This window comes from Schistocerca gregaria, chromosome 8, assembly GCF_023897955.1.
Source record: "Schistocerca gregaria isolate iqSchGreg1 chromosome 8, iqSchGreg1.2, whole genome shotgun sequence".
In the NCBI taxonomy this organism is placed as follows: domain Eukaryota; kingdom Metazoa; phylum Arthropoda; class Insecta; order Orthoptera; family Acrididae; genus Schistocerca; species Schistocerca gregaria.
Genome location: NC_064927.1, coordinates 180,825,004 through 180,852,929, shown reverse-complemented (window position 1 = coordinate 180,852,929; position 27,926 = coordinate 180,825,004). Strand labels below are relative to the sequence as shown.

The window sequence follows — 27,926 nt, the reverse complement described above, 5'->3', positions numbered from 1 at the left end:
ATGAATGAGAGAGACAAAGATGCACTTTGCTTGATATTAAGTGTAAGCTTTTGATTTAATGGTAAAGCTTAAATGCACCTAAGCTCTACCAAAAGTTTTCATACGACATTGTTCTTGTCCTCTCACTAAAATGTGACATTTCCATGTTTACGTTCTAGAAATCGTATGGTTTGGTAGCAAAATGACTGGTAGAATCTTGTGTTGTTTGTACAGTTAACTATTACAGCTAATATTTTGACTTACAGTAAAACAATTGGCTGTTTTGTTGCGATGTAGTCAATACTTAATGAACTAAATTTCGAATCAACAAATGAAATTTTCAACTGTCTGATTGTGAGTAAATGGTACCCAAATAGATGTGAGTACTCAGCTATGACTGTCAATAGCATGGCTTTACTTAAAAGAATGCTAACTAAAGAATGATAACTAAACTCCTCCTGAGCAGGCCATGAAGGCTCAAAAGTACCGACCGGCCGCCATGTCATCCTCAGCCCACAGGCGTCTCTGGATGCAGGTATCGAGGGGTACGTGGTCAGCACACAGCTCTCCCGGCTGTATGTTAGTGTCTGAGACTGGAGCCACTACTTCCCAATCAAGTATCTCCTCAGTTTGCCTCACAAGGGCTGAGTGCTCCCCGCTTGCCAACAGTGCTCGGCAGATCAGATGGTCACCCATCCAAGTGCTATCCTAGCCTGATAGCGCTTAACTTCGGTGATCTGACGGGAACTGGTGTTACCACTGCGGCAATTCTGTTGGCATGGCTTTAATTAGAGAAACTTCCTGGCAGATTAAAACTGTGTGCCGGACCGAGACTCGAACTCAGACCTTTGCCTTTCGTGCTCTACCAACTGAGCTACCCAAGCACCACTCACGCCCTGTCCTCACAGCTTTACTTCTGCCAGTATCTCGTCTTAATTGGAGAGGTCAAATTTCACACAGGACAGTTTTGGTTACAAAAAGATGCATTGTCCTCTGACTTCAGCCTATGACTGTTCTCAGCATACATGACGACATCTCCCTTCATTCTAACCTCCTTGGTTATTTGCACCCTAGACATAAAATTTTTGTTTTATGATGAACTCATATATGACATAACTATTACATGTACATGCAATAGCCGGCAGAAGTGGCCGTGCGGTTCTAGGCGCTACAGTCTGGAACCTAGTGACCACTCCAGTCGCACATTCGAATTCTGCCTCGGGCATGGATGTGTGTGATGTCCTTAGGTTAGTTAGGTTTTATTAGTTCTAAGTTCTAGGTGACTAATGACCTCAGAAGTTAAGTCGCATAGCACTCAGAGCCATTTTTTTGTACATGCAATACAGAAGATAAAAAGATAACAGAAACTGTATCGACTTTTGTGATTGTTCAATATGCTGAATGTCAGCATAATGGAATTAAATGCCCTGCTCATGCACCAACCGTCTAACCAATTTGACATCTGTAGTGTAGGTACCAATGGTTTTGGGATAGCGTCCTTGTTTGGAAATAGAAACGTCCTTTGTTCCAGGTTCAGAACCCGAGACTGCTTAAATTTTGATTAATAGTCAGCACTGGTGGCCGAAGACTTCGAACATAAGAAGTCACTCTCATTCTGCAAACAGCCTTGTCAAAGAGAGCGAAGGAGTGGACAGAGGTTCAGGGCACTCTCTTATCATTAGGGTGGGAAACTGTCACTGAAAGTGGAAGAATTAACAATGATCAACGGCATGAGCATGCAGAAGGCAATGGAAGCCACTTCATTAAAGAAACATAACGTGTAGCCACAGGACATAAGGACTGTAATTGAAAAAAAGTGTTGTGATTATCTCTCCATTGGCAAATCTGTTTCGGATCTCCAGCAGGGGACTACCAAAGGGGAAGATACCACAAGAAAAAGATTGAAGTACCAACGAAAGGATAACGTTCTATAAAGTGTGATTTGGAATGTGAGAAGTTTGAACGTGGTAGGGAAGCAAGAAGTTCTGAAAATGAATCTGAAAATGGAAATACAGTCTAGATATTGAAGTGATCAGTGAAGTGAAATGGAAAGAGGAAAAGGATTTCTGGTAGATAAGTAAAGGGTAATATCAACAGCAGCTGAAAACAGTGTAACGGTAGAAGGATTCATTATGAATAGGGAGGTATAGCAGAGAGTGTGTTACTGTGAACAGTGATAGGGCTGTTCTTATCAGAATCGACAGTAAATCAACACTGACAACAATAGTTCAGGTACACATGCTGACATTGGAAGCTGAAGATGAAGAACTGAAGAAAGTACATGAGGGTACTGAAAGAGTAATACAGTATGTAAAGGGAGATGAAAATCTAATAGTCATCAGGGACTGGAATTAAATTCTAGGAGAAGGAGAAGAAGAAAAGGTTGCAGGAGAATTTTGGTGCACGACAACAAATGAAAGAGAAGAAAGACTAATTGACTTCTGTAATAAATTTCAGCTAGGAATAGTGAATACTCTGTTCAAGAATCACAAGTAGAGGAGGTATACTTGGAAAAGGTCTGGTGATGCAGGAAGATTTCAGTTATATGCCATCATGGTCAGACAGAGATTCCAAAATCAGATACCGGATTGTACGACATACCAAGGAGCAGATATAAATTCAGGCCACAAGGTAGTAGTGATGAAGTGTAGGCTGAAGTTTAAGAGATTAGTCAGGAAGAATCAATAAATAATGAAGTGGCATACAGGAGTACTAAGGAATGATGAGATATGCTTGAAGTTCTCTAAGGCTGTAGAAACAGTAATAAGGAATAGCTCAGTTGGCAGTACATTCGAAGAGGAATGGACATCTCTAGAAAGGGCAATCACGAAAGTTGGAAAGACAAACATAGCTACAAAGAAGTTAACTGTGAACAAACAATGTGTAACAAAAGAAACACTTTAGTTGATTGATGAAAGAAGGAAGTACAAAAATGCTCAGGGAAATTCAGGAATGCAGAAGTACAAGTCACTCAGGAATGAAATAAATAGAGAGTGTAGGGAAGTTAAATCGACATGGCAGCACGAAAAATGTGAAGAAATCGAAATAAGAATGATTGTTGGAAGGACTGACACAGCATATAGGAAAGTCAAAAATTAAAAATAAGTGTGGTTACATTAAGAGTACAACCGGAATTATATGGTTAAATGCTGAGAACAGAGCTGATAAATGGAAAGAGTACATTGAAGGCCTCTGTGATGGGAAAGATTTGTCTGATGTGATAGAAGATGAAACAGGAGTCGATTTAAAAGAGGTAGAGGACCCAGAATTAGAATAAGAATTTAAAAGAGCTTTGGAGAACTTAATATAAAATAAGGTAGAAGTGATAGATAACATGCTATCAGAATTTCTGAAATCATTGAGAGAAATTGCAAGAAAACTACAAGTCACGTCGGTGTTTAGAATGTATAAGTCTGGCGGCATACCATCAGACTTTCGGAAAAATATCGTCCACACAGTTCCAAAGACTGCCAGAGCTGACAAGTGTGTGAATTATCGGAAAATCAGCTTAACAGTTAACGTGTCCAAGTTGCTGATAAGAGTAATATACAGAAGAACGGAAAAGAAAATTGAAGATATGTTCTATGACATTCAGTTTGGCTTAAGGAAAGGTAAAGGCGTTACTGACGTTGCAGTTTATAATGGAGGCATGGCTCAAGAAAAATCGAGAGACGTTCCTAGGATCTGTCAACCTGGAAAAAGCGCTTAACAATGTAATATGGAGCAAGATGTTCGAAATTCTGAGACAAGAAGGGGTAAGATGTAGGGAGAGACGGGTAATATACAATATGTACAAGAGCCAAGAGGGAATAATAAGAGTGACAACCAAGAATGAAGTACTGAGATTAGACAGAGTGTAAGACATGAATGTCCTCTTTCGCCCCTACTGTTCAATCTGTAAATCGAAGAAGCAGTGATGGCAATAAAAAAAGGTTCAGGGGCGGGATTAAAATACAAGAAGAAAGGATATCAGTGATACAATTCACTGATGACATTGCTGTCCTGGGTGAAAGTAAAAAAATTAAATGATCTGCTGCATGTAATGAACAGTCCAATGAGTAGAGAATATGAACTGAGAGTAAATTGGATAAAGATGAAAGTAATGATAACTTGCAGAAGTGAGAACAACAAGAGACTTAACATCAGGATTGATGATCACGAAGTAGATGAAATTACAAAATTCTACTGCCTAGGCAGCAAAATAACCAATGATGGACACAGTAAGGAAGATATCAAAAGCAGACTAGCAATGACAAAAAGGGTATTCCTGGTCAAGAGAAGTTTAGTAGTGTCAAACATAGGTCTTAGTTTGGGGAGAAATTTCTGAGAATGTACATTTGCAGCACAGCATTGAATTAAAGTAAAACATGGACTGTGGGAAAATCTGGAACAGAAGAGAATCAAAGCATATGTGATGTGTTGCTACAGATAAATGCTGAAAATTAGGGTAACTGATAAGGTAAGGAATGAGAAGGCCCTGGGCAGAGTTGGAAAGGAAAAGAATATGTGGAAAACACTGACAAGGAGAAGGGGCAGGAAGATAGAACATCTGTTAAGACATCATGGAATGACTTCTGTGGTACTTGAGGGAGCTGTAGGAGGCAAAAGCTGTACAGGAAGACAGACTGGAATACATCCAGCAAATAATTGAGACGTAGGTCGCAAGTGCTACTCTGAGATGAAGAGATTGGGAGGTTGGCACAGGAGGGGAATTTGTGGTCAGCTGCATCAGACCAGTCATAAGACTAATGACTTAAAAAAAAGACTAAAAGGCTTCTTGACCTACTGACCAACCAACGACTCTTGTTGGGCATTTGCTTAGGCATGACACCACCACCACTTCACCTGTCCCTCACCACTACTTCACCCAACAAAGTGGGCTGTGTGTGATACTCTTGTGCCAACCGTCCAGCAAAGAAGTCTCGTCTTTTGTCACTGTGCATAGGATAATGCTGTTTCGATATACATGCCAGAGTGGGACATGGATGAAACTTCGATGACAGAGGTTCTGGAGACATTTAAGAAGTGCAGATATTTGTGAAATATGTCATGCCAGGAGTTGAGCAATAGTGATGTAAGAATTGAAGCACTTGTTTAATTTTTTAATGAGTGTATAATGGTTTCATGTAGCATGAAGAAAGAGTAAAATAAGAATAGTCCGTTGACCTACTATACTTCTGTTTTTATGTTTTATTTGTGATATTTACCAGCAAAGTTATCAACAGAAGTACAGATAGAAGAGGGGAATAAGTCTTAGATTTCAGTTCCAATATATGTCGAATACAAAACCTAAAATCCCAAACATAGACAGTCTATGAGGTTTTATTCATAAAATATGTATCCTTCATTGTTAGAAGTCTTAAAAAATCTAGCCTATGTCCAAGCCTTATGTTAAGAAGTGTAGTAGTAGTAATAGTAGTAGCAGTTTTATTCGTTTGTAGAGTCCCACAGTACCTGTTAGCGTTAATTGTGATCCCAGTGGGCATAAAGTCGACCAACAATACCCCTTTCCAATCCCAAAAAACGGTTGTCATGACGTTAACGGCAGACTGTGTTCGTTTGAATTTCCTCGGCTTTGACGAAGAAGGATGCCGCCACTGGCGTAATTGTTGCTTGGTCTCGTGTGTAAAGTGGCATGGCCAAGTTTCGTCACCCGTGACAATTGAGTCCAGAAAGTTGTCCTGTTCAGCTGCAAGGTGGTGAAGAAATGTGTGGGAAGCAACTCGTTGCCGCATGTGGTCCTGTCAGTATGCGTGGCACCCATCTTGAGTACATCTTCTGGTAGTTCAATGTTTCCATTAAAATTCTGGGAGCCGTGCTTTGGGAAACCCCAGGAACCAATGTGTAGAGATCATCCAGGGTGATCCTCCGATCTTCACTCATGCTTTGCTCAACCTTCAACTCTGTCTCCTCAGAAACTGACTGCCTCCCGCTCCTTTGTTCGTCGTGAATTTCGGTCCAACCAGCTGCAAACTCTCTAAACCACTTACGAAAATTTTTGACGTCCATGCACGACTCACAATAAATTTCGTCAATTGGCAGTGGATTTCAATCGGCGCAGTGCCCATGCGTTGAAAAACCAATAACTGCGCTCAATTCGCACTTGGCGGTAACATCCAATGGGAGCTCCATTCTCAGTGGCTGACAAGCCAAGACTGAGCATCTCAGTGCGGGGTGCGCATGTTTACACACAACGCGTGAAACACTCTGTATAACAGTGTGACCAACTGCCACACAAACAGAGTTCTGTACTTATAAAAAAAAAATAGGAGGCCTTACTTTTGTGATTACCCTTGTATGAATGTGTACTTTAAGCTGAAAAGTTTTTTATTCTGATTTACGAAATTCTGAAGCTCTTGGTGTATTCTCAAATGTCCTTTTCCTTTTATGCTTTATGCATATTCTCAAACGTCTTGTTCCTTTTATGACATAACGTAAGATACGTTGATGCTCTACATCTAAACATATATAAATGTCCACTTGGAGGTGACTAAGCAGACAATTTTGTCAATAGTATGGAACAAAATATTTTATTGCAAATATATTGTGAACTTTATTGGAATAAATGGTTTCTTATGCACATATTCCTTTTGCAAAACACAATGTTTTTTTATCATGAGACACATTTCACCACCTGTATGGTACCTTCACTAGGCTTTACATTATTTCTTAACTTGTTTTGTTTATGTCTTAAATGTCACTCTTTGGTAAATTGAAGACTGACAGCATAGCACCTTTTTAGCATTGCAATACATTTTCTTTATATGATGTATGATATACTCATTTTTTATACACTTATACAAACTTGTATCTTGATTTAGCTAATACATATTAATAAAAGAACGGAAAAGCTTTAGAGCATACATTTAAAGAGTTATATCGGTAATGTCGCTGCTCTACATAACATTGTACTGGAATGCTGAAAGTTTACTGTGGCAGCAGATTAATATTTCAACTTGAAACTTTGTAAAACCACTTTCCTGAACTTAAATATCTAAGAACAAATATTAAGAATGATTTAGTACGTGACACAACATAAAACCAGGAACTGACACAGCAATACATCTGTTTAATACATGCCTGGATTAAGACATATGCTTTTTCTCTCTGTCTAGCTCAGACATTCTTCTCGCTCAGAAAAGAGCAATTAACAGCACAAAGCCAACAGATATATATGGAAGATCTCTTTCTCAGTATTCATCTATTTGGAATCTTGGCAGTGTCTACATACTGAGATCATCTTAGTCTGTTGGAGGTAGAGCAAAAAAATGCCCATACTCTAAGTTCAGGACATAAAATTAATCACTATGTTCATACAGCAGAAACCCTGAAACCTTGCCTTTAAAAAATATGTCTTTTTATCAAGGTATTCAAATATAAAACTTGTCAATCGAAATAAAAAAAAAACAGGCAACACTTCCCTGCTCTGTGAGAACAGTGTTGTTGTTCTAAGTACTTTCTGGAGGTACTTTATGACTATTATTCCAACATGCTAGCGTAGGATTCATGATGAACAAGTTTAAAAAAGTACCTTGATTCAAGGGACCAATGGCCCTTGCAGGCTGGTCCCTTCAATCCCACAAACCAACCAACCAACCAAGTACCTTGATTCAAAACTATAAATAGAGACAAACTGAGTATGACAAGTTTATATACCAATGTCACACTTCCTAGTAGAGGTATTACTTTAAGTTCTACAAAAACGTCATTGTAGTAGATCAGAGTATCTAAGCATGGAGCTTTCTTAGTATGGAAAACTGCAAAGGTTTTATGTAAACGTACATGTAAATGAAACAGGGAATTTTGATTTTGGAACAATGGAATCCGCATGGCATAAAAATAAATTGGAATGAGAATTGACAACCAGTGCCACATTTGACCAAGCAACGAAATTGCAAGTAGAATTGGGACAAGAAGCCTTTGAACAGCACAAACAACAAGCAGAGGGTTCATACAACATCACAACTGAACATGCACAGCAATGCCTGTTTTCTGCCGCTTGAAAATATCTCTCTGGCAGCTGCTATAATGAACCTTATATCTTCAGTGGTATATTCATTGCAGTTTTAGAAGCTGTTGCTGTCCTTTCCCTCCTTGAGGTGATAATCTGCCAGCTTAAAGAAAAAGATCTAACAATATTGTATGAGGATAGTAAATTAGTATTATGATATGTTATCATGGCTTGGTACCACAGGAAAACAATATATAAAGAGTACAAAGCTCATTTTAAGGCCATCCTAAACGATGAATGTTGTTTGTCAAATTTTTTTAAACATTTTTCTTTGTTTGTTAATGAAACTGGCACTGTACCAATGAAGTTTGTCTTTTTTTGAAGCAGATGCTGTTGATGTTGTGAAGTATTTTCACACTAGTAAGACTGACTTGCAAAGCAGATGAAGCATTTCTTACATTGACATTGGAAGCTGGAATAAATATACCTATGAAAATCTGCTAAAGGAAATTTTATGCTCAGAATGGAAATCTTACACTCAGAACATGATGATTACAACGTCTTTCTGCAAATGGAGAATAAGATTTTTAATAACTTGGTTACTCTGCCAACTCTTGGAAACAAAGACACACATATGTGAAAAAGCTTTCTATTCCACCTGTTCCTCTAATGGTACTTAATTAAAGTACCACAATGTGGGACCATATAAATCATATGTGGAAGAACTGGAGAGCTTCAGTATTTTTTATTTTCTTTCATGCCTCCTTAAGTTGTGTACAGAATATTGATTTTATCCTTAACTTTCCTTCTGGGTAATGTATATCTCAGGAATACGCAAAATATCCACCATTTTGGTAGTTACCAATGCTGTTTTGCTCTAGATCGTAATTTCCACACCCGTGAAAAGCTTTTTGATAAACATCAACACAAACAACTACTGACTTCTTTTCAAATCCGCTGTCAATCAAAATTTCTCTCAAACACATAGAACATGCTCTTTGTATGTCAAACATGTTTAACAATGCAGTACACTGACAATTATGTAATAAACCTAGTAAAGTTTGATAAAATGTTTGATCATGTATGGGGACTTAACAACATGGAAGCAGAGAATAACAATAGCCCTCTTAGTGCTCTGGCAATGAACTTTGAACACAAGAAAATATGGCCCAAAACCCCTTATTTTTAATTAGAAATATGCAAGTTATTTCATTTATATTTTATGTATGGGTGTAGTAGTCTCATAGTAAATTGTTCATCTGGAAGCTGAAAGGTTTTTGTAACGTTCCAGAGTTATACATTCGAGAAAATAAAAAAAAGATTAACGTCTCATACATGAAGTTCACAGTCATGTAAAATTTTATAAGTGACAGTGTGGTTGCCTTTTGAGAATGTAAAATTTTGTAAATGACATTTGAGTGCCTTCTGAATGTAGAATTATTTATTTGTGAAGTCCAATATTCCAATTCCAACTATGTGGACAGTTCCATGTGAAAATAATTGCGACTTAGCACGTGTCAAAACATCTTGAATCATCTGAAACGATATGGCACACAACCTGGTTTCATGAGATTGTGCTCTTGATTCCAATTTCTTGTGTGCATGTTACTTTTTGAATGACATTATGAACACATTGCTCTTATTCTGCTTGATTTTGGCCCAAATTTGTAGCGTTGTGTGAAGTAAATGTTTTTGTTTCATGTGCAGCAGAAGCTGCCTTTTTTTATAGTGTTATGTGGACATTTGTTCCTGCTTACAAATTTTTGTGTGAAATGCTCTATTGAAATGTATTCGTAAGTATATTGTTTATTTCTACTTTATTTTAGTTACACCTGGTTTTTGCAATTTATCACATTGAATGGATAACTCTATGGCCTAGATGGCCAAGCATGACGACAAGCAGGAGAAATTATCACTGCGTGTGTGCAGACAGTCTCTTCTTGAAATGTAACCAGAGCATGGCTTGCTATGAAGGGCAACAAAACAAAGCTTGCAATATAGTTAACTTACAGCGATGCTGTAAGGGTGCTATGGATGACAACCAATGGAATCTTGCTGAAATGGCACCCTAGATCATCGCTCCTGGATGGCAGGCCATATGGCAGGTGACAGTCAGGCTGTTACACCACCGCTCTCCAGTGCATCGCCAGACAAGTCTTCTGCCCAGAATCTATTTGATTGATGTAGAACTGTCTTCAGAGATGAGTTATGATTCAAAATGAGCCATTATGACCAGTGAAGACGTGCTGGGAGACACCTCAGACAGAGATGGGTTACCAATAATACCGCCCAACATATGGTCCAATAACCTGAAGTGATTGTCGGGGGAGCCATTTAATTTTATAGTGGGATCTCTTTGATTGTCATTTGTGGTACCCCTACAGCACAGCGATGCGTCTACGATATTCTACACCCCATTTGGCTTACATTTCCTCAGGATAATACCTGTCTGCACACGATGAGAGTTTCTACAGCTTGTCTTCATGCTTGCCAAACCGTACCTTGGCTAGCAAGGTCGACAGATCTCTGAGCAATTGGGACAGTTTGGAGCAGTATGGGTAGCGCCATCCAACCAGCTCAGGATTCTGATGATCTAACTCATCAATTGGACAGAATTAAGCACGATATCCTTTAGGAAGGCATCCAACGACTTCTCAATCAATGTCAAGCAGAATAGCTGCTTGTATAAGGACCAGAGGTCGCCCAACTTTCTCTTGAATAAATCGTCCTTTTTTGTGAAATTGCAAACGTTTGTTTGTCTGTACATGTACCTCATGTCTACCGATTTGTGTCCTGTCCAGATAATTCCTTGGTGGTGCATAGCTTTTTTGTCTTAGAGTCTATTAATGCACATATTCATTGTTGTAAACATAATGGGGCACATGTTTCATAAAAATCTGCACTTATTTGCGGATATGGTTAAGTCACTATAATAAGCAAGCCCTTTTCACTGAGAATATGTTAATTTTGTCTTCATGTGCATATTGTAGTATTTATAATATAGTTATCAATTTTTTCTTTAAATTACATTCACAAGGAAATTAAAATTTCTATCATTTTGTGTGGTGTAAGGCATTGAGCACTTTGTAATTTTTGTTATCTTCTGTGTTACTCGTTCATACATTATGAAGATAGTTTAGATATTAATCCCAATCTTACATTTTAGACGATGACTAATGACATATGTAAGTGAAGTAGTCTTCCCAGACACACAAAACATAACATACTGCCTTTAGAGGCTGAAGGCCATGACATGCTGTAAGATTATTTTTGCAGTTAGTTTAGAATCTTCATCCCATTTTAGTCGACAGTCACTAAGTTTGGAATCCTTAAGTCCAGTTTTTCCAGTTTCAAAACCCATAGAAAGCAACTACCAGATGAGAATATTAACAAAACTTTACATTTTAGTGACATAAAGAAGCATTTGCAAATACTGTTAACTCAACATAATGACTTGGGGCATTTGTGAAAGAATAACCCTTTAGTCAATTATTTTGAGCAAAGACGCTGAACCATTATGTTCAGAGAAACTAAATGAGAAGTAAATTTTACATTATGATGTCTCAATGCAAAGAAAAATGAGACTGACATTTCTCTTTCTCCATGTAAAGACTGAAACTGAGCTGTTAAGTTTTCTTCGTAAAGTAGGCAGGATTTCACTTTCAGAGAAACAAATGACAGCAATAGCCTCGAAAATTGCAGTGAATACGCCAACTGAAGATATAATAAGCTGCTCCACTAATTTGCCCTCTTGAATGGTTACTCCAGTTTAGCGTTTTGAATGATCATGAAAGTTGACACATGGTTTCTTTGATACAATGTGTACACTCTATAATGATGTCATATGTTAATTTATCATGGTGCAAACAAAGTCTTGTAGCTTCTCTCCACCAAAACAGTTTGTAGGTGTTATTAGTGTGGGAATGCAAAGAAACCTGGCAGTCTGTGTGCCAATTCACTGAGCTGTCATACACAGCTATACCTGTGTATGGACGCGCTCAGAAAACGCTAGTTAGCTCGCTAGTTGAGGTGCAGCAGTTCCTTTTGAGTAGAATGTTGTGCATGCTTAGTCTGCTCTGCAGATTTTTCACAGGATTTGAAAGAAACTATCTGGCATAAAAGTTTGGTTCTTTCGCATCTTGTAGCATTATATGTCAGCTCCAAGGTGAAATGTCTATTTTTTTCGTTCATGGTCATATTGATAGTGGTGTTTTGCATTTGAATAACACACTCCACAAAATAGTTTGTAATAACAAATAGGAATCACTATATTTTTGAATTTAGTGCATATTACACCTTACATTGTCGTGTATGAAATTGATATAACATCCTGAATTTTTCTTTTAACATGGGAAGAGATGTATATATACCTCCAATCTTGGGAAAATGGATTGCTCTCATCTACCAAATGATAAAGGCAATATGAAATATTCATAACGTTCATTGTAACTCCTAAAAGCTTCAAGATATTGAAGTAAGTTTTTGGTAAATGATAGCATGTAAAGGACAGAGTATTTTAGCACATGGTTAAGTGGGAAATTTTCTTATCTAGTGTGATATATGGGTCTCAACAGAGCTTTACAATGGGATGTTTGTTTAAGTATCATTCACAGGTGGTGAAATGTTCATTAATGTGGCTTTGCAACAACATAAGTAAGAAAGTTACACATTTATATTTATACTGAGGATGTACTATTTTATGAACTATTGATCAAATTGTTCTCTTCTATATACTTAATGAACTAGTATTTTAGGAATCTGCACTAGCACATGACTGGGGTGATATTATATAAACTTCGCTGTGTTTTGGCAAAAGAAGCAAGTTTTAAGACGACAGCAATAAAAATGTAAGTGCTTAGTAAAAAATTGTCACTGATGACACTTCTCTGGAAAAAAGTGGTGAGGAGGCTTGGAGAATTAAATCACTCCTTTTATTCCAGTTTCAGCAGAATCCTGTAACCCAGTGTGGTTTTAATAGTGAACAGTTGGTACTGAAACTTAGCAATGAATTTGATTTCTACACTTCAATGTTCTTTGAAATACGAAAAATTACAGCAAATATCACAGTTTGTCAGTCGATAATAAGGTTAAAAAACATGATGAATATTACTTTCTAAAGCAACTGAAATTATTCATAAAGGTGAAAATACATTATAAATATGTATAATCTATCTGTAAACAATCAACAGATATTGAAGTTGAAAAAGTTGATCATTTCATTGGGAATGGAGGTGAAAACAAAAAATATTATTCTATTTGCTGCAAATTGTTTTCATGCTTCTTGGATCATTGAAGTGCAAAAAGAAAATTCATTGGTAATTTCTATTCCAGTAGTTCACTATTAAAAATATGATATGTTTTGGGATTCCACTAAAATTGTAACACAGTTCTCAACTTACTTTTATTTGAATCATCAACCTCTTTTCTTTGAAGAAACATCACTATTTGTGAGTAAAGTCTATATTTATCTTGTTGACAGGTTTAATTTTACTCCTTATGACGAAACATAGTACAATCTCCACAAAGCCACCTAACTCATATACATCCATAGCTTATGAAAGACCTATTGTGTCGGTTTACAGTAACATAAATGAAGAACTTTCGTGTTTAATTTCATATTAGCAAATTAATTTCTCATACCTACCAACAACTCTTAAGAAATTACAGTACTGAACTGAAAAAAACTGTAGCTATACTGCCATAAATAAGAAAGTTTCATATTTAACTAGCTATATGGCAAAATACTCGCCTCTTTTACTGATGTTATTTGACCAAACCTCATTTAGATATTTTAAACCATTTATGAAATGTGATACACGTTTGTAAATAGTTCTCTTTCATTGTATTGCACCACACAAGGAAAGAACTGAGTGCGCTACATAAAACCCGTTTCCTCGAGGTCAGAGATACTTCTAGACACCCTCCCAGCTTTAATGAAAATGTCAGTATGTTAGCTAAATTTCATGATGTAACATGCACTAAACGCAAAATCGAAGCTACCCCTTTTTTCATTGCAAACACAACGAATTTCACACATTGTGTTATTGTGTGCCAGATATCTCAATAACTATGATCGTTGATGAAATGATACACACCTCACCATGAATCTTATGTATAAAACCACAAGTAACGGAAAAATTACCCAATAATATCTGTAATACCGTTTGCAAGAGGTTGGAGGGTGAATGATTTGGCCGGGCGCGGTGGTCTCGCGGTTATAGGCGCGCATTCCGGAACCGTGCGACTGCTACGGTCGCAGGTTCGAATCCTGCCTCGGGCATGGTTGTGAGTGATGTCCTTAGGTTAGTTAGGTTTAAGTAGTTCTAAGTTCTAGGGGACTGATGACCACAGCAGTTGAGTCCCATAGTGCTCAGAGCCATTTGAACCATTTTGAATGATTTGACTTTGTCAGTGCAGTGTATCGTCCATTGGCAGCAGCGAAGCTGATAAACAATGTCTCATATATTGTGCCTTGCCAGAAGTCACACGTCTGCAACAATCGATGCCACCATCCAGCTGCCATTGTGCGCTGCTCTATTCGATACCAAGGTGACATTACCCACGCAGGTTCAAGCCATGTCGAGCTGGCCTCCACACACAAGCAACTCGCTTTCTTTGTGCACCCTTATATGACAATTCCCCACGAACGACACAGGTTTTTCACGACTGCCATCTGGCAGCAGAACGTGTGATAACTAAAAGAATTACTAAACACATTATCCATGTGTGAAAATATACAGTAGTTCTAAACTATTGTGAATCTTCACATGCAAACTAGAAGACAATAAAGCATGCATGCACAAAAGTGGGTACTCCAAGAGTACATTCTGCTGGTTATTGTTATGATTTATTGCTAGTGCTGAAGTCTGTAGCCAGCAGGTAACTTCACGTTTTCATGTGGAAGCTTTTGGGCATTTTTCAGTGAATAAATATTCGAAATTCAGTAATTTAACAGAAGCAATATTTTTTAGTGGCAGACATTCTTTTATTTAAATTGTTTGTAAAAAACGCATTGAAGTCCTAAAATTGTCATATAGCGAGGAAAGATGCCTGTCATATAATCCTCACAAACCACTGCATGATAATAAAATGGGTCAGCAGGTGTTTATTTCTGAAAAAAGATGCATATACAGGGTGTTTCAAAAATGACCAGTATATTTGAAATGGCATTAAAAACTAAACGAGCAGCGATAGAAATACACCGTTTGTTGCAATATGCTTGGGACATCAGTACATTTTCAGGCGGACAAACTTTCGAAATTACAGTAGCTACAATTTTCAACAACAGATGGCCCTGCAAGTGATGTGAAAGATATAGAAGACAACGCAGTCTGTGGGTGCGCCATTCTGTACGTCGTCTTTCTGCTGTAAGCGTGTGCTGTTCACAACGTGCAAGTGTGCTGTGGACAACATGGCTTATTCCTTAGAACAGAGGATTTTTCTGGTGTTGGAATTCCACCGCCTAGAACACAATGTTGCTGCAACAAGACGAAGTTTTCAACGGAGGTTTAATGTAACCAAAGGACCGAAAAGCGATACAATAAAGGATCTGTTTGAAAAATTTCAGCGGACTGGGAACGTGACGGATGAACGTGCTGGAATGGTAGGGCGACCGGGTACGGCAACCACAGAGGGCAACGTGCAGCTAGTGCAGCAGATGATCCAACAGCAGCCTCGGGTTTCCGTTCACTGTGTTGCAGCTGCGGTCCAGATGACGCCAACGTCCACGTATTGTCTCATGCACCAGAGTTTACACCTCTATCCATACAAAATTCAAACGCGGCAACCCCTCAGTGCCGCTACCATTGCTGCATGACAGACATTCGCTAATGATATAGCGCACAGGATTGATGACGGCGATATGCATGTGGGCAGCATTTGGTTTACTGACGAAGCTTATTTTTACCTGGACAGCTTCGTCAATAAACAGAACTGGCGCATATGGGGAACCGAAAAGCCCCATGTTGCAGTCCCATCGTCCCTGCATCCTCAAAAAGTACTGGTCTGGGCCGCCATTTCTTCCAAAGGAATCATAGGCCCATTTTTCAGATCCGAAACGATTACTGCATCACGCTATCTGGACATTCTTCGTTAATTTGTGGCGGTACAAACTGCCTTAGACGACACTGCGAACACCTCGTGATTTATGCAAGATGGTGCCCGGCCACATCGCACGGCCGACGTCTTTAATTTCCTGAATGAATATTTCGATGATTGTGTGATTGCTTTGGGCTATCCGAAACATACAGGAGGCGGCGTGGATTGGCCTCCCTATTCGCCAGACATGAACCCCTGTGACTTCTTTCTGTGGGGACACTTGAAAGACCAGGTATATCGCCAGAATCCAGAAACAATTGAACAGCTGAAGCAGTACATCTCATCTGCATGTGAAGACATTCCGCCAGACACATTGTCAAAGGTTTCGGGTAATTTCATTCAGAGACTACGCCATATTATTGCCACACATGGTGGATACGTGGAAAATATCGTACTATAGAGTTTCCCAGACCGCAGCGCCATCTGTTGTTGACAATTGTAACTACTGTCATTTCGAAAGTTTGTCTGCCTGAAAATGTACTGTTGTCCCAAGCATATTGCAACAAACGGTGTATTTCTATAGCTGCTCGTTTAGTTTGTATTGCCGTTTCAAATATACTGGTCATTTTTGAAACACCCTGTAGTTTTACGTATATAGTTTCCGATCTTTTATGTAGCACCTTAATTGACAAAAGTTCACTTTGGATTTGATTGTTGCTTATGCTCCATTTGAGCATGACAGGAAGGAGGAACTGGAAGTAGTCAGTGAGAGATCATAAACGGATTAAAATGAAAGGTTTAATTCTTACTTCCAACTAGGTGGTTGCCTCCTACATTACTGTGTCAGTTTGCGGAATTTCTTACTGTATTATCGACAGCATCTTGTCAAAATATGCAAAATCTATTCCCATGATGTTCCAAAATTTCTGCGGATGTTCTGGACTGTATTTCTTCATCGATAACAAAAATTAAGCCCATGCCTTCACCTGTTGCTTCAGATAGGGTCGTACCGAACAACATTGTAAATTGGTCTGCCCTAATGCTACAGTTGCGGATGCAGCTGCTGATGATGATGTCTATGATGTCTAGTTTGTGGGGCGCTCAACGATGTGTTATCAGCATCCATACAAATTTCCACTCTTTTCATGGTACAGTCTCCCCATACTCTTGAATGATGATGAAATGAAGAGGACAGCACAAACACCCAATCCCAAAGTGGAGAAAACCCCCATCCTGGATTGGAGTCGAATACAGGACCCGTGATACAGAGGCAGCAACTCTAACCACTAGACCATGAGTTGCGGATGGTCACAGACACTACAATTGCAATGGCTCCATATACAATTGTGACCTAAAAGTACGAAATGCTGTACAAACGCACATTTGGATAAAAATGTGCTTGTGCAAACAGGTGTCATAATATGAAACGAACGGTTGAGCCTGGAACAATTCAGTGCAGTAATAAAGTAATTCCATCATAGCTGCGAAAGAGAACAACGATCACTTAATAACTACGAAACTTTAAGTCTTAGAAATGTTCTGTTAGAATGATCGATTTTGCAACAAATTAGACACTTCTCCTCGAGTTACAAACGGTAATGCCTTTTAGTGTGCATGCGCAGATTTTCTCGATGAATATCTCACATGTATCATGTAATCAGGCGACCTGAACCAGTCTGCAGTTCCAAACATGTACACCTAGAACGTTGTTGCAGAGGTAGTGTCTCCTGAACGGTTTTACAGTCAGGTTTCACCAACTGACATTTAATTATAACAAACAGTACCAAGAATGATGTGTTTGTGACAAATGTTCATGCACCTTATTTGGGATATTTTCATAACACACAGCTTAGAACATGAACACAATCAAAGACAACTAATCCAGTGTAACGTTTCCAGACTTCTTCATTTGCAGACTGCTATCAAGTTTCATGGTTGCACAGATTTGCACGTCATTTTGACGATAGTTCTTGGCAATCTGGGAGAGACATGAACATCTTCCTTTGCTTAGTTAGGTTGTGTAAGGAAGTGACGTTAAAATGACATAGCCAAGCGCTCATATCGTTCATTCCAGTTTTTGTTGATTGTAGCTATTGCTATCTCAAAAATAATATCATTCATCTTAGTATCTCCTGAAGGGTTTTACAGTAAGTATCACTAACTGACATTTAATTATAACAAACAGTACCAAGAATGATATGTTTGAGACAAATGTTCATGCACCTTATGTGGGATATTTTCATACCACACAGCTTAAAACATGAACACAATCAAAGACAACTAATGCAGTGTAGTGTCTGCAGACTTCTTCATTTGCGGACTGCTATCAAGTTTTGAGGCTGCATAGATTTTCACGTCATTTTGACGATAGTTCTTGGCAAGCTTGGAGAGACATGAACATCTTCCTTTAAAGAACCTGGAGACGCCATATTGCATATTGTCGTTTTTAGTTAAATCACACTGAGGATCTCTCTAAAACGCATTCGGACTGATATAATACGTTGCAATCGAATGATGAAAAACGTCATATTAATGGTTAAAGAATTTTTAGTATTTAATTGTTTTATATTATAACTTGTGTGTTGTGAATGTATTTCATTTCAAGGCAACATCAAATTGAATATTAATTAAATACACTTCGTTCTTCTTTATGATTTGTTATATTTAAGTTAGATATTGGCAGTTACAGCCTTCAGGATATCACAAGATACAAGACAGGGTCACAACTTGTATCAACTCATTGTAGTGTTGTTGGTAGAAACATGGGGTTATGAAGTGCAAGTTTACATCCATGCGTGAAGGGCCCAACACAAAAGCGATGGATCGCTGTTGATATCACCAGCATCATCAGCCACTTTGATCCCACCACATAGGAGTGACTTCTCAAGCCATTGCGACTAGTCTTATGAACATCAATGCTGGAAAATGCTGTACTGCTATGGAAAATGAGCTGCTGTGTTTAGCAACAGTGGCAGTTTTTCTTCATGAACTCTAGGAATTGTAATTATTTGTCTAGATCTTTTCAGTGTGTTAATGCAATTACCTTTCCATGTATTAGCTTCCATTTCATTTTTCATCCTTTAGTATTATAATTTAACTGCAAATATTTACACAAACTGTTTTAGAATCTTAATGTGTCTATAAAAAAGTTGTCAGTCACAACACTATTGTTTAACCATTACTTTTGTTATGTATTGTATGGTGGAGAGTTAGATTATATGAAATGACAATTGGTGTGAGTGTAGCTGTGTAAGAGAACTGCCCTTATCATTTAAATTAAAATGGTATTATGGTAAAGAAGACACTGTCTTCAGGAACATTGTAGCTGGGATGAAAACTGGCTAGAAACTGAATGTGTGAGTTGAACTCAGTGTTAGAGAGCTGGCAGTGTGTTCAGTTCCCATATGAAGCACAGGAAAGGTCTACCAAGATTTCGAGCCTTAGATGGCACTGAACGCCATGATTATATCAAAAGTGTTTTTAAGGATGTAATACACAACACAAGATTTGGGACTAATCCTCACAGGTGTTCAACTCAGAGACCCATAGAGATTCAAGATGTGTAAAGAACTCTTCATTGCACAAGAAGGAATGTACACAGGACAGTTCCTGTGCTATGGAAGAAAAGCCAACTTGCAAATTGGAAATGTGATACCGCTCTGTACAATGATGAAGGGGCAATTTTTTGCAATCTGGGTGAGCAAACAGGGGTTTGTGGTTACCCTGCTCATGCTTCATGCAATTATGTAACTGTTTTGACATAACTCAGACACTGAGAAAACTCATGTGAAGTTACCATCCATTGCATAGAAAGTTTTACCTTCAAACAGCTGAGCCATGGTTGATATGTTGTGGTTGGCAGGAGAGCCAACCGTGTTCTTAAAGGAGGCCGAAATGCACGTGTCTCAGCTCACACAGGCTTGTGTGAGGCCTGGAACATGACAAGGGAATTAGAATTGAGAAAAACGGAAGTAGCTGGTGGAATACTTAACTTTAATCCATTAATGACGAACGTCGCTCTTGACATTACATGACTCACAGTATCAATAGTAACAGATAATGGTGTCTTGCTAGGTCGTAGCAAATAACGTAGCTGAAGGCTATGCTAACTATCGTCTCGGCAAATGAGAGCGTAGAAGTCAGTGCACCATCGCTAGCAAAATCGGCTGTACAACTGGGGCGAGCGCTAGGAAGTCTCTCTAGACCTGCCATGTGGCGGCGCTCGGTCTGCAATCACTGATAGTGGCGACACGCGGGATCGACGTATACTACCGGACTGCGGCCGATTTAAAGGCTACCACCTAGCAAGTGAGGTGTCTGACGGTGACACCACATGATATTGTAGTTGGATGTGGAAGATTTGTAAACTAATTCTTAAAGCTGGACGTACATGCCATAAATATGAGACTAAGTGTAAAGTGAGAGGAATCCAGTTGAAACTCTTTATGGTGATGGTAGATAACAGTACACTGAAAAAGCTTTAACTGTTAAAAGTAGAACTAGTGCTGGTAGAAAGATTGGTGCTGTTGCTGCCAGAAGAACTGAAAAGATTAGTGGTGCAAACCAGACACAAAGAAGAGTTACAAGTAAAAGATGACTGGAACCTGCAAAGCCAAAAATTTTTTATTTCCTTTGACGCCTCTAAAAGACTCTGGGACTACTTGTTAATTTAATGGAGGTATGTCCTGTAACATTCGACATTATATATGTGTCAGAGTGCTCTCTGTCAGGAGTGTATTTGTTGAGTTTTGTGAACATACCAGGGAATATGGACCATTGACTCGCAAGAACCGTTATCTGAACCACATCCGTATTAACTGAAAAAATTGCAGAGATAATATGATAACAAATGCTATAAATGAAGTGCTGATAAAAGTATTTTCATATATTCAATAGCAAATAGAGATAAAGTACTAGACTTTCGTCAAAACTTCCGTTTTTTAACTAAACTGAAGTGTATACTTTTCAATAAACTCTCTAGTCTCTTTTCCTACCAAAACAGTTACGTTTTTGGATTCTACATTCGACTGTTACTGGAGTATGTGTACCAATATACCTATTGGATTTCACTATCCATGAATGGAGAGAATGTAAAATTTTGTAAATAGAACTGAAAGATATGTATGAAATGGATATTGTGTCATGGATGAATCAACAGACAGACATAGTATAATTAATTCGAATATAACAATGGAAGATATTATGATTTATTCAAGTGTTAAGTTGCGTGGTCAACCAACAGCCCATCTACGCCCACTTCAATCAGGTTGACTCATATATGCCAATACACTGCAAAAGCACAGCTACATCATTTTGACGTCACCTCTTTAGGCCGTTCATCTGGAAAGAATGATGGGAAATTCTATGTGGAAAGGTAAGAGCAGTAGCACTGATATACATTGCAACAAAATTAAACAACTTTGTTAGCATAAATATCTGATACAGAAAAATACACTTGAACTTAAACCAGATATGAATGGTCTGAACAAAAAGATAGTCCTTCATCTTGGTCCTGAAACACTCATGTTGGTATCAGCAACTGAACGGAAATGGTATCTTACTTTTCAGTTATATTGTGAACGTTTTATCGCCACTCTGTAACTCTCTATAAGGTTGGGGTATGGCTGTTTAAGAGGCTGCCAGCATAGTGTCGTCACACAACATGACATGACCAACCCTGTCAATGCCTTGTGGTCAGATATTTGCTGTATACTGTGCGCCTGATGAGACGATCTATGGAAGTGGGTGAAATGTTGTTTCATTGTTACTTGTCACCAAACCCGAACGATTCTACAGATTTCAGTTTATGCTCCTATTTGGCTACAAGCTGTATTCAAATGCATCAAGTTTCTTGCATATCAACAGTGGCACATTCTGGGAAAATGTCTTGGGCTGTCACCAGGCTGACCAGATCTGGACAAGTGATCGTTGATTAACTGTTATCTTCACGAACAGTGAATGAAAATCAGTTTTTCTTGAAACAAGCTATGATAAGTTAAACAACGATTATAAAAGGAAAATAGACAGTTTTGACATACCTGTTTACATATGTAGCTACATGGATTCAAGCCATCTTTATTTATGGATAAAGTGCACACAATCAAAAACCAATTCCTTGCAGTGTCCTTCCTGTAAATCAAATGTGTCTTATGCCACTGATAAAAGAGCCAAGTAGCTCGGACGAATTTGTCCTTGTGTTGCCGGTTAATAGCGTTTTAATCATTGCAAGGGTGAAAGACTCCTTTCTGCACTTTCAGTGGTAGAAGGAGATATTAAAATAAATTCACCTATTTTCTTAACTTCACTGTACACTAAAAGTCAATTTTATATTATATAATATGCAATGGTTTGAAAGGATTCATTAGCAAATTCTTAAAGTGAATATAACAGTCCCAGTTCATATTTCAGAGGCAGTATATTGAAATAAGAAACATATGGTTCTCTGAGTTCGCAAAATATGTTTGTTGGAAAAATTTTATATAACTCGTAAAACTTTTAGAGCCTGGTAATGTTAGAAATTTCAGCTGTTTCTATGATTCAAATGTTAATTTAGCTTGAGCTGTTAATGTGTCCAGGACTTCACAGAAAACTTGTAATTCTAAAGAATGGGTTTCATCTTCACTACAGTTTCTCTTTCTAGGCCTTTCTTTGTTCTCTTCATCAGCAACACTCATAGTTTCCGTACAGTAACATATATTCATACTTTTGTTTTGTAAAATTTCAAAAAGAATATACGAAAGTGTAAAAACTTTACCAAACATAATCAAGAAAAAAGATGGTTTGACTCCTTGAGAGAAATCGCACAAAGCTACAAGGATTGTTGATTTCTTCACTAGACCAGCTGCCACGTTCCTCTCCCATTGAAGTAGGAAACTTATGTCCTCTATACTGATGCATTGTGCTTATGATCCTGGAAACAAAATTGCATCATGTAGGTGCGACACTTGGCATTTTTTTTTCGGTAGAGGCTTTAAGAGCATCTGTGCATGAAATGCAATCTGAGAAAAAGCGGATACACCATTAAGGGAAAGAAAGAATTGTCTGGTTTTCTTAATGAAGTTCACAGGTTGGAGAAGTATGATTATAGCAATGGATGATGGTAGCATCAGGATTCTCGGCTTTAATTAAAGTATGAACACGAACATGCCCAGCCATTACTGCAACACTATCGAAAGGTAAACAAAATTGTTTGTACATCCTAAGTCATCTGCAGTTATTTTTACGTATTCAAATAAACCATTGGCTGTCTAGTCAGAACTTAGATCAGTGAACTGTAGAAATCGTTGTTTGTAGTTGGCTTCATCTTCACCAGAGCGTAGAATAGTAGATATTCGACGTCATGGTGACAGCAATTGTTTCTTCAAGCATGAGTCCACAGAAGTAGCATTATAACTACCTGATTTAATCTTATTTTTCACAATACTGGCCACAGAATTGGTTAGATCGTACTGTATAAGAGCAGAGGTGCCTTTGAAAAAGCTAGTTGTCTTTAAATGGTGAGACATTGCCAATTCATAATTAGACAGAAGCTGTAGCAGTTCTATGTAATTTCCTCTATTTCGTGACTCCTATCTTTCATCGTGGTCTCTAAAAGAACGTTCTTGATTTACAAAAGGTTCCACTGTAATAGATTTCTATTTTATTTCGTCTTTTCATTGTGCAAACCACGAATAATTTTTTATGACAGTTCAATCATTGGTCAACCTTTTAGTGCAGAAAGTTTTTAACGATATAAAAGATTTTATATGCGTTGTTGATCTGTTATGTTTATGCAAAGCTGTGATTAAATATGTCAAATCTGCGAAACCCGTCCTATTCCAGAACATTTTCTCAGTTGTTAACAGTACTCTGACCAGCAATAAAGTTTTTTTAGTTCGCATGAACCAGACAGCCACACATTTATCATAATTGTTTATATTAAAACACTTTTTGCAATGGTTCTTATTTTTTTCCTCCTGCTGATACTGCAAGTGCGGAGGAGTCAGAATAAGTGTTCTCTATTTTACTATCACTAACTTATCATCGTATTTATACTGCGAAAATGGCCTTTCACTAATTGTTTTACTACACATTGTTCATCCATTTCGAAGAATCAGATCTAGAAACTGTCTTGACTACGAAAAAATAATAAAAATACTAATACAGCTGTTGAGGAGCGTAACAAGCTCACAAACACACTTTTTGTTGCTTTTAAGTGCACGTGCTGTGCAGAATTCCCAAATCTCGTCGTGTCCGTTCATTTCGGAGACGCCCGTGTATGTGTTGCGACGTGGGATTCCGAAACTTTTGGCATGCTAATTCTTACGTTCCTCCGCCTATCCCCTCCTGCAACATAACGTAGTAATGGCTGCTGCAGTAAGCATTCTAAACTCTGCTCTCCCCTCTGTTCGATGTAGAGAACGAGACATATTCCACCCTATACGCCAATTCTTTGTGAGGGAAACTGGCTGGTATTGCAATTATTATTTTACATATGGGCTTCGGTGATAGCTTTGACAGGCCACAACATACGCAACTGCGATCAGTCACTGAAATACTGATACTTTGTTTCGTCTATTAAAATTGTTTAAAGATGCCAAAAGCGGTCAATAGTTTTATGCTGGCCTGCAGAAAGCACTGTACCTCGCCTTCGGTCGATACGCGCGAAAATGGACGCTTCACAGGCAGCGTGCGCAAACATAACGCACGACCTTCACTGTGAAAAGTAACTTTAGCCTTTGCAACAGCCTTCAGCAAACATAAAAGCTTTATATTAACAGCGGAATATTTGCAATGTTACTACGTTGGCAAACATTGATAATAATATCACCGTTTGTCTGATTTGAACTGTGTGCGCTCTCACTAAACTGTTGTTAGAAAAATGGCTATTGACCACTGTTTCCAAAGTAACTGGTGGATATATGGGCCTGATCGTACATTTCACGCTCTGTCACAAATGCACAGCCATAAATTTAACACTGTCTTCCTTACATGGCGTTTCAACATCATTGTTATATCTGCTAGTACAACAGTCGTTACTTGCGGGCACAGGAAAAGGAACATTTGCGACTAATCTTATTTCAATCTCTGAAATAAATGTTATAACTATGTTTTGCGGTAGAAAATCTATGAAGGAGATGAACTACTTAATTAACCTTGAAAATAATATCCAGTTTAATACTGTGATTTTTGCTTAAAATTTCAAGATAGAAGCAATTAGTATTGTTTCTGATGTCATGCTTAGGCATCTATATTTACAGCTTTCACTTAAGAAATACTAAAATTTGTTAATTAGTTGAAAAGATTTCATTCAGCAAAATTTACGTCAACAAATGGAAACATGGTGACCAATGCACAAACTTTTTATTCCATTCCGATTAAACGAACGATAAACGAACTTCATCGTACCTGAAATATGCAAACTCTTCAGATTATGCAAATGCTATTTTTGACATAATTTTAACAAAAGTTATTAATTATAATATATGACACAGGAATTACAATAGTGACATGTCTGTATGTAAAATGAAATTCGAGTTATATTGAATAGCCGGCCGCGGTGGTCTCGCGGTTCTAGGCGCGCAGTCCGGAACTGCGCGACTCCTACGGTCGCAGGTTCGAATCGTGCCTCGAGCATGGATGTGTGTGATGTCCTTAGGTTAGTTAGGTTTAAGTAGTTCTAAGTTCTAGGGGACTGATGACCACAGCTGTTAAGTCCCATAGTGCCATTTGAACCATTTTTTTACGTTGAATAACGAACTACATTGTTCCAACTTAACCCAGTTTTAACACTTGTACTATTACGATAATTACTGCACTACATTGTCACTTCTACTAAACAATTTAGAATTTTAGCCATGTTGCAGCTGCGTCGTCGAGAAAACCGTGGCCAACAATCTTTCACACCTTCTTCACGTCTCTAACAAAATATTTTTTTGACATCGACTAACACAACACTTTCCAAAGCCGTTGCTCCAAATGCAACCATGGCTCAAAAAACTTCGCTGCGTCTGGAAATTGTTGCATCTGTGACTTCAGAAATTCAGAGACGACGTAATTCTCAGTTGGTAACATCCGTCTCTTGGGTGAGTATAAAAGCTCTCAATGTATTGTTGACAGACGTGCATTGTTACTTGGATCTGATATTCAGCTACGATTCATTCGTGAGTTGGACTTGCTACTGTGTGGACGTTATTGTTTCATTTCCCCGATAGTACTGTTTTACTCGCGTACAAACATCAGTTACATCGTCTCACAGGCGGATATTACTATGGAGGTAAGATTTCTACTCTAATCGAGTAAATTTTTTGTGTTATACTCTTTACTTTTCAAATATCTCATTACTTGTAGATGGCTACTAGTTGATGGATACCTTGTGTGTCACAAAGAAGCAAAAGAATGGTGCAGATGGTTTCATTGCAGTAGTGAAGAAAGTGGTTGTCATCCAGACGATTCTTATGTTCTTGAGAAAGATCAGGTATCAAATGGTTCAAATGGCTCTGAGCACTATGGGACTTAACATCTATGCTCATCAGTCCCCTAGAACTTAGAAATACTTAAACCTAACTAACCTTAGGACAGCGCACAACACCCAGACATCACGAGGCAGAGAAAATCCCTGACCCCTCCGGGAATCGAACGCGGGAACCCGGGCGCGGGAAGCGAGAACGCTACCGCACGGCCACAAGCTGCGGATGATCACGTATCAGATTCAGACCATGACAGTGATTCTGAAATAGATGTGAATGATATACTCTGCACGTCCGAGAATGAACAAGGTGGTATTGACTCTCTTCAGAGTAGGGAAGATGATGACACCGAAATTGACACAATTTATCATGGCAAGATGAACTGTTTCAGTCGGAGTTCCGGAGCGCCCAATTCTGGTACTAAGACACCAAACAAAAATGTAAGAAAAATTAGATTGTCATCGTGGTTAGGCCCTGCCAACCGGTTAGGTAACGATGAAGACCCAGAAGAAATATGGCGTTTATTTTTTAACATTGAAATATTTGACGAGATAGTACTACACACCAACTCAAAACTACAAGTGATAAGGAATATGTGAGACCTTAACTTTTCCCGGCGAATTGAATGTTCAAATAACTTACGGGTTTGCTGCCAGTGACGTCGTCGACCACCAACGATATTTCGACAGGAGCACACCCTGCCGTTCTAAAGGCACAAATGCCTTATTTGATAAGGAATATATTAGAAAATCCTTCTTATTCGAGTTACAAAGATACAGATAAAACTGAAATTGAGGCAGTGATTGGTTTGATCGTTCTGTGTTCGATTTTCAAGTCTGGACATCAAAACTCGGCATCGTCTTTCGTAAATGACTGTACTGGACGTCGCATTTTTCGTGAAACCATGTCTCTGAAACGATGTGAAGTTTTACTGGTGGTTCTCAGATTTGAAGATGCATCTACTCTTGAACAAAGGATAAGAGATGATCCTGCAGCAGCTGTGTCCAATATTTTCAATATTTTTATTTCCAATTGTCAGAAGGCATTTTCGATTGGGGCTCATGCATGTGTCTAATCCCATTTAGAGGCAGATGCCGATTCAAGATAGATATGCCCAAGAAACCTGTTAAATATGGCATAAAAGTCATGTGCCTCACAGATGCACATTCTTTCTATCTGTATAATGCTTACAGTTATGTGGAGAAAGATTGTGATGAAGCAACACTATCTGAGGAAGACAAAAAGTTCCAAAAGCCAACACAGTCTCTGATTCGTCTTTCCAAAAGCATATATGGGACAAAAAGGAACATCACAGCAGACAATTGGTATTCCTCCAGTGAAATGTGTAAGGACCTGCTGAAAAACAGGTGGACATATGTTCGAACTCTAGAACCCAACAAAAGAGACGTTCCAAAAGAGTTTCTTCCCAACCCAAAGAAAGATGTAGGCTGCAGTGTTTATGGTTCTTACACTATTCTCTTTTGTTTCAGAAAGATCTAAGGCAGTTTTAG

At 38.3% G+C, this 27,926-nt stretch overlaps 1 pseudogene; it reads left to right on the top strand.

Moving 5' to 3' along the window:
- Nucleotides 1-27,926, top strand: LOC126285105 (60S ribosomal protein L8-like; annotated as a pseudogene).